Source organism: Schistocerca cancellata, chromosome 3 (genome assembly GCF_023864275.1).
Source record: "Schistocerca cancellata isolate TAMUIC-IGC-003103 chromosome 3, iqSchCanc2.1, whole genome shotgun sequence".
In the NCBI taxonomy this organism is placed as follows: domain Eukaryota; kingdom Metazoa; phylum Arthropoda; class Insecta; order Orthoptera; family Acrididae; genus Schistocerca; species Schistocerca cancellata.
The window spans coordinates 356830584-356843655 of record NC_064628.1 but is presented as its reverse complement, the minus strand read 5'-3'; positions in this window follow the sequence as shown (position 1 = coordinate 356843655).

Sequence of the window (13072 nt, the reverse complement as noted above, 5' to 3'; positions counted from 1 at the left end):
GGGCAGCTAACACAATTTATAAGAAATGAAATATCAGACAAAAAACGAAAAAGGTTAGGTAAAATCTCACAACAAGAAGCAATAGAGCAATTAGATGAAAAGAAGCAGAAATTACAAGCATTGGCCAAACGACTTAGAAGATACAAAAAAAAGTGAAAATAGAAGGAAACAAAACCAAACATTCAACACAAACCAAACGAGATTTTACCAAACAATAGATAACACACACATTAAAATAGACAATCCACCAAACATAACAGACATGGAACACTTCTGGAGCAACATATGGTCAAACCCGGTACAACATAACAGGCATGCACGGTGGACACAAGCAGAAACAGACTCATACAAGATGATACCATAAATGCCTGAAGTGATAATTTTGCAACATGAAGTCACCCAAGCAATTAATTCTACTCACAATTGGAAAGCCCCTGGAAAAGATAAAATAGCAAATTTCTGGCTAAAGTAGTTCATCTCAACACATTCACAACTAACTAAATTATTTAACAAACGTAATTGTTGGGTTCAAATTAATGATATGAATATAATAGAAAGAAACATTCCCTGTGGGAAAAAATATATCTAAAAACAAAGATGATGTGACTTACCAAACGAAAGCGCTGGCACGTCGACAGACACACAAATAAACACAAACATACACACAAAATTCTAGCTTTCGCAACCAACGGTTGCCTCGTCAGCAAAGAGGGAAGGAGAGGGAAAGAAGAAAGGATTTGGGTTTTAAGGGAGAGGGTAAGGAGTCATTCCAATCCCGGGAGCGGAAAGACTTACACAAGTATATGTGTGTGTGCGCGAGTGTATACCCGTCCTTTTTTCCCCCCTAAGGTAAGTCTTTCCACTCCCGGGATTGGAATGACTCTTTACCCTCTCCCTTAAAACTCAAATCCTTTAGTCTTTCCCTCTCCTTCCCTCTTTCCTGACAAGGCAACCGTTGATTGCGAAAGCTAGAATTTTGTGTGTATGTTTGTGTTTATTTGTGTGTCTATCGACGTGCCAGCACTTTCGTTTGGTAAGTCACATCATCTTGGTTTTTAGATAAATTATTTAACAGTTACATTGCAGACCCATACACATTCCCTGATACACTTACACATGGAATAACTTATCTGAAACCTAAAGATCAAGCAGACACAGCAAACCCAGCTAAATATCGCCCCATAACACGCCTACCAACAATATACATAATATTAACTTCAGTCATTACACAGAAATTAATGACACACACAACACAGAACAAAATTATAAATGAAGAACAAAAAGGCTGTTGCAAAGGAGCACAAGGATGTAAAGAGCAACTGATAATAGATGCAGAGGTGACATATCAAGCTAAAACTAAACAAAGGTCACTACACTATGCATACATTGATTACCAAAAAGCGTTTGATAGCGCACCCCACTCATGGCTACTACAAATATTGGAAATATACAAAGTAGATCCTAAATTGATACAGTTCCTAAACATAGTAATGAAAAATTGGAAAACCACACTTAATATCCAAACAAATTCAAATAATATCACATCACAGCCAATACAGATTAAGTGTGGAATATACCAAGGAGACTCATTAAGTCCTTTCTGGTTCTGCCTTGCTCTGAACCCACTATCCAACATGATAAATAATAAAAATTATGGATACAATATTACTGGAACATACCCACACAAAATCACACATTTGCTATACATGGATGATCTAAAACTACTGGCAGCAACCAATCGGCAACTCAACCAATTACTAAAGATAACAGAAGTATTCAGCAATGATATAAATATGGCTTTTGGAACAGACAAATGTAAGAAAAATAGTATTGTCAAGGGAAAACACACTAAACAAGAAGATTACATATTGGATAACCACAGCAACTGCATAGAAGTGATGGAAAAAACAGATGCCTATAAATATCTAGGATACAGACAAAAAATAGGAATAGATAATATAAATATTAAAGAAGAACTAAAAGAAAAATATAGACGAAGACTAACAAAACTTCTGAAAACAGAATTGACAGCAAGAAACAAGACAAAAGCTATAAATACTTATGCTATACCAATATTGACCTACTCATTTGGAGTAACACAGACCTAGAAGCACTCAATACACTTACATGATCACAATGCCACAAATATAGAATACATCACATACATTCAGCAACTGAAAGATTCACATTAAGCAGAAAGGAAGGAGGAAGGGGATTTATCAACATAAAAAACCTACATTATGGACAGGTAGACAATTTAAGAAAATTCTTTCTAGAACGAGCAGAAACTAGCAAAATACACAAAGCAATCACTCATATAAATACATCGGCTACACCACTGCAGTTTCACAACCACTTCTACAACCCTTTAGATCACATAACATCAACAGATACGAAGAAAGTAAATTCGAAAAAGAAAACACTACATGGCAAGCACCTGTATCATCTAACACAGCCACACATCGATCAAGACGCAGCCAACACATGGCTAAGAAAAGGCAATATATACAGTGAGACGGAAGGATTCATGATTGCAATACAGGATCAAACAATAAACACCAGATATTACAGCAAGCATATTAGTAAACATCCCAATACCACAACAGATAAATGCAGACTTTGCAAACAACAAATAGAAACAGATCACATCACAAGCAGATATACAATACTAGCAAATACAGAATACCCCAGAAGACATGACAATGTAGCAAAAATAATACATCAACAGGTTGCCTTACAACATAAACTTATAAAACAACACGTTCCCACATACAAGTATGCGCCACAAAATGTACTGGAGAATGATGAATACAAATTATACTGGAACAGAACCATTATAACAGATAAAACAACACCACGTAACAAACCTGACATCATACTCACCAATAAAAAGAAGAAATTAACCCAACTAATCGAAATATCCATACCCAATACAACAAATATACAAAAGAAAACAGGAGAAAAAATTGAAAAATACATCCAACTGGCTGAGGAAGTCAAGGACATGTGGCATCAGGATAAAGTTGACATTATACCAATTATACTATCAACTACAGGAGTCATACCACACAATATCCACCAGTACATCAATGCAATACAGCTACATCAAAACTTATATATACAACTACAGAAATCCGTAATTATTGATACATGTTCAATCACCCGAAAGTTCCTAAATGCAATATAACATATACCGTACAGTTAAAAGGAAGTCACGCTTGATCAAGGTACGCGTCACTTTCCATTTCTGACCAGACATAACGTCTGAGAAAAGAAAGAAAGAATAATAATAATAATTAATAATAATAATAACGTGTAAGACCCACAGCACTGTAGTAGCCACTGTATAGTTGCTATCAAGTTGAACTGTTTAATTATTTCATTTATTATTGTGAAGTGAATAATGAAGCAATTTCTCTTCTGTTGAGGGAATTTTCCATGAGATATTTAACCATATGTGATGCATGGTTCTCAATTTTACTATCGTAGCTACAAGGTACTAAATACCAAGTATGGATGTAGCTGATGGACTATATGAGAAAGGTGATGTTCATATATATGTTTCAATAGTTGCAACCTCCACAACATTGTGTAATGCATTAATGCCAGTACTTGAAAAAGTGCTTAACTATTGGTAACTTAGTAAATCAGATTAATGTCTTATGAAACAGTGATAATAGTAGTGATCTTTTAAAAATAATTAAGTTTCGTGACTGAAAAACAGTTGAACAGTCTTGCTTTTATGCCTCAGTGGGTACGTACTCCCAGTTTGGGAACCACTGTTCTAGTGTGCCTGAATTACAGTAATGAAGAGGACTGAACAGGACAGACTAGTGTAGAGAGCAGTATCAAACCAGTCTTCAGTCTGAAGATCATGACACAAGGTACAGTTTCTTTTGAATGTAATGTATGGTATTGATAATAGGTTGTTTAAATACCTGTGGTTGAAAAGTGTAGCAAGTCTTATCACACCAGGTATGCGGATGGTTTGGAAAGTTCTAGGCCTCATTGGTGATTTTTGTTTTATGGGTTTTAGGCCATGGTCCAAGGCATATTTCTTCACCTGACATTTCACTTTTCAGTGCTGGAGGCATGAGTGTCTGTAATGACTCGGAGAGCAGTTAGTCTCAAATGAGCTGAGAAAGCCAAACATTTTGTATGTATCCACACAACAGTTGGTTCTTGACATCATCAGACTGCTGCCTGAGATAGTGGAGTCATGATGAATGTGTTACAGAGCTTGTACTGAAGAAGAATTGGTGCTATTTGCTTTATTTAGCGCTGAGGCTCACAACTTGTCTAATGCCAGTCCTCCTTTTCTGTTGAAGATGTTTTTGTGCTTTTGAATTTCTGTGACCTCTTGTACATCCTAGCATAGTAATGCTTCTCTCTTGATAAAACCATAATATCACAGAAATATATTTGTTGGTTCCCTAGTCATAGAGCATTCTCTGCTACTACTAATTTATCCACATTGCTGAGACAGCAGTTGCACCTGTGTTGATTAATGTTGTTAATGTTGTTAATGTTTCTTTTTGTAGTTCCTATATACACCTGATCGCGTGTACTAGCAATTTTGTATACTACTGCTGTGGCAGGTAGCAGTCGTCGGTCCTTTGTGGTGTTCAAATATTCTCACACCTTTCTCAAAGGTTCAAATGCTGTCAATTCCATATTTTCTGAGTTCTGTACTTATGTGATTTGCGACTGTCTTTATGAATGAAAGGAAAACTTACCCTCTAGTTGGTTCTTTTTTCACTAGACGCTCTATATAATTTTGTTTGTGCAGTGCCCTGTTTATCTCTGTCATGGTACCTGTTTCTTCTGAAGGCAGTCTGACTGAGCTTGTCCCCCAAGTACTGTGGTTAAGAGGTCCTCTTTGCCTGGTATACCAATGTTTTGATTACTCCTTTTTTGGCCTTGTGATGGTGATTGAAACTTTTGTGAAGGTGTGAGTAGGTTTTCTCCCTTAAAGCTCCTTTGGGTTTTCTAAATACTTGTACATAAAAAAATCCAATGTTATCTTTATATTTTAGTGATAATTAAAGAATTATAGGGAACTGCCATGTTCTTTGCGAAATACTTTTCAACTGTGACAGTACCTCACTGAGAGAAATCACTGTAAAAGAGATACAACTTCAAAGCTTACTATTATATCACTTGGACTTAATATGAAGATTTTAATTTTTGAATAAAATTACCAGAATCTTTAAGTGTCAGTTTTCCCTATAAAAAGCTGCAGGAAAGTGGGCAAATGTTTGGCAATACCATAGGTTGAGCAATCAATACAGCTAACAACTGGTCTTAATGAAATGCCATGTTTGCAAATTTTTTGATAAATTATACAATCTTGGTGACAATGCTACTGGTTTGACGAGACATTTCTTGTCGATGGGAGAAAATACAGGTCATTTTAACCGGTAGCCGTCCATCTGAACAAGGTGTGGTGTTTGAATTCTCAGAAAGTGTCAAAATTGAGTGTTGTGCAGTTAGTTTTATTTGTTTAAAAAATTTTTTGACACCATTTGAAACCCATTTGAGAATCTCAAATGGGTATGGGGCACTTCTACTTCAATTTCTGCTGTGAAGACATAGGCTGCTGCATTTAAATTACGCCATAGAGTGTATTAGATGGTCCACATGAAGGATTATCTTAAAGTGAAATAAGACAAGCATTTGAAGAGGCATGAAATTACCAATGATGTAGGGATTCAAAAATACGAGGTGCATTCAAGTTCTAAGGCCTCCGATTTTTTTTCTAATTAACTACTCACCCAAAATCGATGAAACTGGCATTACTTCTCGACGTAATCGCCCTGCAGATACACATTTTTCACAACGCTGATGCCATGATTCCATGGCAGCGGTGAAGGCTTCTTTAGGAGTCTGTTTTGACCACTGGAAAATCGCTGAGGCAATAGCAGCACGGCTGGAGAATGTGTGGCCACAGAGAGTGTCTTTCATTGTTGGAAAAAGCCAAAAGTCACTAGGAGCCAGGTCAGGTGAGTAGGGAGCATGAGGAATCACTTCAAAGTTGTTATCACGAAGAAACTGTTGCGTAACGTTAGCTCGATGTGCGGGTGCGTTGTCTTGGTGAAACAGCACACGCGCAGCCCTTCCCGGACGTTTTTGTTACAGTGCAGGAAGGAATTTGTTCTTCAAAACATTTTCGTAGGATGCACCTGTTACCGTAGTACCCTTTGGAACGCAATGGGTAAGGATTACGCCCTCGCTGTCCCAGAACATGGACACCATCATTTTTTCAGCACTGGCGGTTACCCGAAATTTTTTTGGTGGCGGTGAATCTGTGTGCTTCCATTGAGCTGACTGGCGCTTTGTTTCTGGATTGAAAAATGGCATCCACGTCTCATCCATTGGCACAACCGACGAAAAGAAAGTACCATTCATGCTGTCGTTGCGCGTCAACATTGCTTGGCAACATGCCACACGGGCAGCCATGTGGTCGCCTGTCAGCATTCGCGGCACCCACCTGGATGACACTTTTCGCATTTTCAGGTTGTCATGCAGGATTGTGTGCACAGAACCCACAGAAATGCCAACTCTGGAGGCGATCTGTTCAACAGTCATTCGGCGATCCCCCAAAACAATTCTCTCCATTTTCTCGATCATGTCGTCAGACCGGCTTGTGCGAGCCCGAGGTTGTTTTGGTTTGTTGTCACACGATGTTCTGCCTTCATCAAACTGTCGCACCCACGAACGCACTTTCGACACATCCATAACTCCATCACCACATGTCTCCTTCAACTGTCGATGAATTTCAATTGGTTTCACACCACGCAAATTCAGAAAACGAATGATTGCATGCTGTTCAAGTAAGGAAAATGTCGCCATTTTAAGTATTTAAAACAGTTCTCATTCTCGCCGCTGGCGGTAAAATTCCATCTGCCATACGGTGCCGCCATCTCTGGGACATATTGACAATGAACGCGGCCTCATTTTAAAACAATGTGCATGTTTCTATCTCTTTCCAGTCCGGAGAAAAAAAATCGGAGGCCTTAGAACTTTAATGCACCTCGTAATTTGTCGACATTATTTTTCTTGAACTGCAAGTGAGAGAGCATTGTGCAAGATAGGAGCTGCGCCTGCTCAAGGTGGATATGAAAGGAATTTGCATGACAATTTCCTAACAATGTTCGGTGCATGTTTTTAAAAGCAAAAGTGGTTTATGTGCATCAGTATGTGACACTGAACGAACCATGGATTCTTTGTTAGACACCAGAATTGGTACAACCGTCAAAACAGTGGAGGGAAGCTGCTTTATGTTGCAAAGAAGGTTCTCACCTGGATCTATTCATTTGGGAAAATGCTTTAACTAGCTGAAATTGTACATCACTTAAATGTGCTACCTGAGTAAGATATATATCTTCAACTGATGCAAAATCTCTACGACTTATGATTTGATACCTGCATGAATCTACATGTAAGAACTGCAGTGTAATATTCTTTCTAACCTTCTTTGAAACTGAAATGAATGTGTCTGCATTTACTAATAGGATACTAACCATTGAATTGTATGCTTCCATGTTCACCAAGTTGTCAGTTAAGAAATATATTAAGGTATGTATAACAGGTACCTGTAAGATAAGTTACCTTGGCAAATATGCTGTTTAGATTGTGGTGGTGATGCTGGACTTCATTTTCATTGGCAATGCCAAATTACTGTTTGCAAACGTGACACATTCGGAATTTTGGAGCTGTGGTCCATCTCCTGTGACGTGGGCAGAGGAATTACATTATCCTAAATCTCACAAACGTCCTCCAAAGGGTTTGACAGTCAGAAAACAGAAATTTATCAGATTGTCCCGGTCGTGCTATTAGTAACAAAGTTTAATTCTCATGAACATACCACATGGAATGCTACAGCAAATAGTATGCATGAGAGAATGAGAGTATGGCATTGAGATTGCCCTAAAATCTTTACAAGGGAATGAGAAGACATTCAAAATTAGTTCTGAATTTGAAGTTCATTCAGTGCCTTGGACTTGCTCCTTGTCTACATATGCATTAAATTCTAACAATTTTTTTGCTTTATTAGGCATTTCAGCAGTCGCATCATCTTTAGCTTCACAACCGATGTTCTGCTCAGATGAAGTTACGTGTGACTGGAAATGAGCAGTTTTTCATATAAGCAAACAATTGGAATAAAATGAGGTGGAACATGTTTTTGATCCAGCAGTAATGTTGCCTAATGCAGTTCTCATCAGTCACAACTCAATGTGACTGTTGTGGTTTGCAGATGGTGATGAGGGCAGATGTAGAGCAAAATTGCAAAAAAAAATCAGTTTTTTTGTTGCATAGTTTATGCCTCCCCCCACGAACCATGGACCTTGCCGTTGTGGGGAGGCTTGCGTGCCTCAACGATACAGACAGCCGTACCGCAGGTGCAACCACAACAGAGGGGTATCTGTTGAGAGGCCAGACAAACGGCCTTGCTGTTGTGGTACTGCGAATGGCTGAAAGCAAGGGGAAACTACAGCCATAATTTTTCCCGAGGGCATGCAGCATTACTGTATGGTTGGATGATGATGGCGTCCTCTTGGGTAAAATATTCCGGATCTCCGGGCGGGGACTACTCAAGAGGACGTCATTATCAGGAGAAAGAAAACTGGCATTCCACGGATCGGAGTGTGGAATGTCAGATCCCTTAATCGGGCAGGTAGGTTAGAAAATTTAAAAAAGGAAATGGGTAGGTTAAAGTTACATATAGTGGGAATTAGTGAAGTTCGGTGGCAGGAGGAACAAGACTTCTGGTCAGGTGAATACAGGGTTATAAATACAAAATCAAATAGGGGTAACGCAGGAGTAGGTTTAATAATGAATAAAAAAATAGGAGTGCGGGTAAGCTACTACAAACAGCATAGTGAACGTATTATAGTGGCCAAGATAGACACGAAGCCCATGCCTACTACACTAGTACAAGTTTATATGCCAACTAGCTCTGCAGATGACGAAGATATTGAACAAATGTATGATGAGATAAATGAAATTATTCAGGTAGTGAAGGGATATGAAAATTTGATAGTCATGGGTGATTGGAATTCGACAGTAGGTAAAGGGAGAGAAGGAAACATAGTAGGTGAATATGGATTGGGGGTAAGAAATGAAAGAGGAAGCCGTCTGTTAGAATTTTGCACAGAGCATAACTTAAACATAGCCAACACTTGGTTCAAGAATCATAAAAGAAGGTTGTATACATGGAAGAATCATGGAGATACTAAAAGGTATCAGATAGATTATATAGTGGTAACACAGAGATTTAGGAACCAAGTTTTAAATTGTAGGACATTTCCAGGGGCAGATGTGGACTCTGACCACAATCTATTGGTTATGAACTGTAGATTAAAACTGAAGAAATTGCAAAAAGGTGGGAATTTAAGGAGATGGGACCTGGATAAACTGACTAAACCAGAAGTTGTACAGAGTTTCAGGGACAGCATAAGGGAACAACTGACAGGATTGAGGGAAAGAAATGCAGTAGAAGACGAATGGGTAGCTCTGAGGGATGAAGTAGTGAAGGCAGCAGAGGATCAAGTAGGTAAAAAGACGAGGGCTATTAGAAATCCTTGGGTAACAGAAGAAATATTGAATTTAATTGATTAAAGGAGAAAATATAAAAATGCAGTAAATGAAGCAGGCAAAAAGGAATACAAACATCTCAAAAATGAGATCGACAGGAAGTGCAAAATGGCTAAGCAGGCATGGCTAGATGACAAACGTAAGGATGTAGAGGCTTATCTCACTAGGGGTAAGATAGATACAGCCTACAGGAAAATTAAAGAGACCTTTGGAGAAAAGAGAGCCACTTGTATGAATATCAAGAGCTCAGATGGAAACCCAGTTCTAAGCAAAGAGGGGATAGCAGAAAGAAGGAAGGAGTATATAGAGGGTCTATACAAGGGTGATGTACTTGAGGACAATATTATGGAAATGGAAGAGGTTGTAGATGAAGATGAAATGGGAGATACGATACTGCATGAAGAGTTTGACAGAGCACTGAAAGACGTGAGTCGAAAGAAGGCCCCGGGAGTAGACAACATTCCATTAGAACTAGTGACGGTCTTGGGAGAGCCAATCCTGACAAAACTCTACCATCTGGTGAGCAAGATGTACGAGACAGGCGAAATACCCTCAGACTTAAAGAAGAATATAATAATTCCAATCCCAAAGAAAGCAGGTATTGACAGATGTGAAAATTACCGAACTATCTGTTTAATAAGTCACGGCTGCTAAATACTAATGCGAATTCTTTACAGACGAATGGAAAAACTGGTAGAAGCCGACCTCGGGGAAGATCAGTGTGGATTCCGTAGAAATGTTGGAACACGTGAGGCAATACTGACCTTATGACTTATCTTAGAAGAAAGATTAAGGAAAGGCAAGCCTACGTTTCTAACATTTGTAGACTTGGAAAAACCTTTTGACAATGTTGACTGGAATATTCTCTTTCAAATTCTAAAGGTGGCAGGGGTAAAATACAGGGAGCGAAAGGCTATTTACAATTTGTACAGAAACCAGGTGGTAGTTATAAGAGTTGAGGGGCATGAAAGGGAATTAGTGGTTGGGAAGGGAGTGAGACAGGGTTGTAGCCTGTCCCCGATGTTATTCAATCTGTATATTGAGCAAGCAGTAAAGGAAACAAAAGAAAAATTTGGAGTAGGTATTAAAATGCAGGGAGAAGAAATAAAAACTTTGAGGTTCATTGATGACATTGTAATTCTGTCAGAGACAGCAAAGAACTTGGAAGAGCAGTTCAACGGAATGGACAGTGTCTTGAAAGGAGGGTATAAGATGAACATCAACAAAAGCAAAACGAGGATAATGGAATGTAGTCGAATTAAGTCTGGTGATGCTGAGGCAATTAGATTGGGAAATGAGACCCTTAAAGTAGTACTGCTATTTGGGGAGCAAAATAACTTATGATGGTCGAAGTAGAGAGGATATAAAATGTAGACTGGCAATGGCAACGAAAGTGTTTCTGAAGAAGAGAAATTTGTTAACATCGATTATAGATTTATGTGTCAATACGTCATTTCTGAAAGTATTTGTATGGAGTGTAGCCATGTATGGAAGTGAAACGTGGGCAAAGCTTTCGAAATGTGGTGCTACAGAAGAATGTTGAAGATTAGGTGGGTAGATCACGTAACTAATGAGGAGGTATTGAGTAGGATTGGGGAGAAGAGAAGTTTGTGGCACAGATTGACTAGAAGAAGGGATCGGTTGGTAGGACATGTTCTGAGGCATCAAGGGATCACCAATTTAGTATTGGAGGGCAGCGTGGAGGGTAAAAATCCTAGAGGGAGACCAAGGGATGAATACACTAAGCAGATTCAGAAGGATGTAGGTTGCAGTAGGTACTGGGAGATGAAGAAGCTTGCACAGGATAGATTGGCATGGAGAGCTGCATCAAACCAGTCTCAGGACTGAAGACCACAACAACAACAGTTTATTATGAGGGTAATCCCAAAAGTTAGGTCTCCTATTTTTTTTATAAGTACATAGAACTGTTTATTTCTACAATGGTTTAAATCAATTTACAGTTTGAACATTTAGCTATTTTTCGATGTAATCACCATTTCTGTCGATGCATTTTTGTAGACGCTGTGGCAGTTTTTGTTTGCCCTTGTGATACCAGCGTGCCGCCATGCTGTTCAGAAAGTTATGAAACTCTTCTTTCACCTCGTTGTCGGAGCTAAATCGCTTTCCGGCCAAATGTTCTTTTAACTTAGGGAACAGGTGATAGTCACTGGGCGCCAAGTCAGGACTATAGGATTGGGTGGGTGATTATGTTCCGCTGAAACTGTTGCAGGAGAGCAATGGTTTGCTGAGCGACGTGTGGGTGAGCATTGTCATGGAGAATGTGTACACCCTTGCTCAACATTCTTTTTCTCCGGTTCTGAATTGCTTGTTTGAGTTTTTTCAGAGTATCAGAGTACCTGTCACCGTTAATTGTGGTCCCAGTGGGCATCAAGGTGACCAACAATACCTCTTTCCGATCCCAAAAAGCAATTGTCATGACTTTACCTGCAGACTGTGTTTGAATTTCCGCGGCTTTGGCGAAGAAGGATGCCCGCCACTGGCGTGATTGTTGCTTGGTCTCAGGTGTAAAGTGGTATGCCCAGGTTTCGTCACCCGTGGCTATTGAGTCCAGAAAGTTGTCCTATACGGCTGCAAGGTGGTGAAGAAATGCGCGGGAAGCATCAACTCATTGCCGCATGTGGTCCTCAGTCAGCATGCGTGGCACCCATCTTGCGCACACCTTCCGGTAGTTCAATGTTTCCATCAATTCTATGAGCGGTGCTTCAGGTAATCTCAGGAACCAACATGCAGAGATCATCCAGGGTGATCCGCCAATCTTCACGCATGCTTTGGTCAACCTTCAACACTGTCTACCCAGAAACTGACTGTCTCCCGCTCCTTTGTTCGTCATGAATTTCGGTCCGACCAGCTGCAAACTCTCTACACCACTTACGAACATTTTTGACATCCATGCATGACTCACCATACACTTCCGTCAATTGGCGATGGATTTCAATCAGTGCAGTGCCCTTTGCGTACAAGAACAGAATAACTGCACGCAATTCGCACTTGGCGGTAACATCCAACGGGAGCTCCATTCTCAACGGCTGCCAAGCAAAGACTGAGCGCCTCAGTGCATCATGCGCATGTTTACACACAGCGCATGAAGCACTCATCATAGCAGTGTGACCGACTGCCACACAGAGTTCTGTACTTATAAAAAATAGGAGATCTTACTTTTGGGATTACACTTGCAGATTGATTCCCTGAGAATAAAATCGCAAAAGAGAAAAAGTTTTAAAAAAGTTTGTATGGGCGACTGCACCTGCCATGACCCCTCTTTCTATGCTGTAATCCACACCTTCTCTATGTTAGAAATTTTTTGTGCGTTAATTTTTTGTTCACACAATCAAAACGAACTGCAGATGAGTCTAGAATGCTGTGAGAAAGATTGTTTGCTTGTTCATCTGTTTACAATTTGGTTTTTTTAATAATATGTGCTACAAACTTATTTCAGTTTTTAGTTTTACATATA